Raw genomic sequence first — 1386 nt, forward strand, 5'->3', positions numbered from 1 at the left:
CCAGCACTAAATCTGCGCCTCTCCCATCCCCACTAAATCCATAATTCACCAATTAACTCATCCATGCTACCTGACATCCCCACCTCCCTCCCCGCCCCCTGCCCCACCCCAATCCCCTACAACAACCACCACCAAGCCCCGTTAAGAAGAAAAAGAAGACGAAGACACAACATCTTTTCATGACATGAGATTGTCGCTGAATCGTTTCTCCACCCCGCACATTTTCATTTCCTTTCAAGAAAAGCGCAGGAAGACAAACCTATTTGTCACCTCAGTAGGTGAACTCAATTCCCTCCCCAGACAACCTGGAAAATATAAAAACCTACTTTGTCGTGGAATGACTTTTGGCAAGAGTGTGAATGACGACTGCTGAAGAAACACGACTTATTTATGCTGGGGTTGCTGCTGCTGTGGTGTCATAAATCAAAATGGTCATCGCGAGCCCAGATTTGGCGTTGTTAGTGATCAGTTGGCGTAGATGGTCAGTGGTTGAGGGCAACTGGACCGTGAAAGTGGCCGGAGCAGCGTGGTGGAGAGGACAGAAAGGGATGTCAGAGACTGAGCTCCTTTGGCGAGTTAAGCTGGTACAGAGGGGGTTTAGGAACTGGTTAGGAGAGATGGTACTTATTGGTATTAATTTGAGGTATCAAGTAAGGGGGAGGGGGATAACTGGTGTCCAGGTATCGTTACTTTTCAAATTCGAAACTCCTCCTGCCCACCCCTCCACACACACGCACTCATACACCCCACCGCCCACACACACACTCACAAATCCTACCCACACCCTTTTAAAATAAAAAAATGGAAGAAAAAAAATTAAAGGAAAAGAATCAGAAGGATGACTCCATTATCCAAGCTCATTTTTCTGTTCTGTTTTCTTTAAAAGGCAAGCAACAACGTAATGCCATGAAAGATGCAAATTCCTGTTTTTGTTTTCAGTAAAAAAAAGATCACATTTTGCCTTTGTTCTGTTCCTGATATGTGTCCGCAGCGTTCTCAAAAAGTTATTTTGAGGTATCTGGTAAAGAGAGTTTACAGGTGTCCAGGTATCGTTAGTTTTCAAAATCCCCCCCCCCCTCCACACACACACACATACACCCCCCCCCCCCTCCACACACACACACATACACCTACCTGCGTACCTTTCAAAACAAACTAAAAGAAGAAAAATAAGTTTTAAAGGAAAAGTATGCACGTAAGCAGAAAACAATACCAATGTTTTAGTATATTTTAAAACTTATAATATCATCATTTGATTGAGCGAGAGAGACTGAAAGAGACAGAGAGAGAGAAAGAGAGAGACAGAGAGAGAGAAAGAGAGAGAGAGAGAGAGAGAGAGAGAGAGGGGGGGAGAGATGCATTAAGTTTTTTCTCTCAGAACGATCT

This window comes from Aplysia californica, unplaced genomic scaffold (assembly GCF_000002075.1).
Source record: "Aplysia californica isolate F4 #8 unplaced genomic scaffold, AplCal3.0 scaffold00764, whole genome shotgun sequence".
NCBI classification, from domain to species: Eukaryota; Metazoa; Mollusca; class Gastropoda; order Aplysiida; family Aplysiidae; genus Aplysia; species Aplysia californica.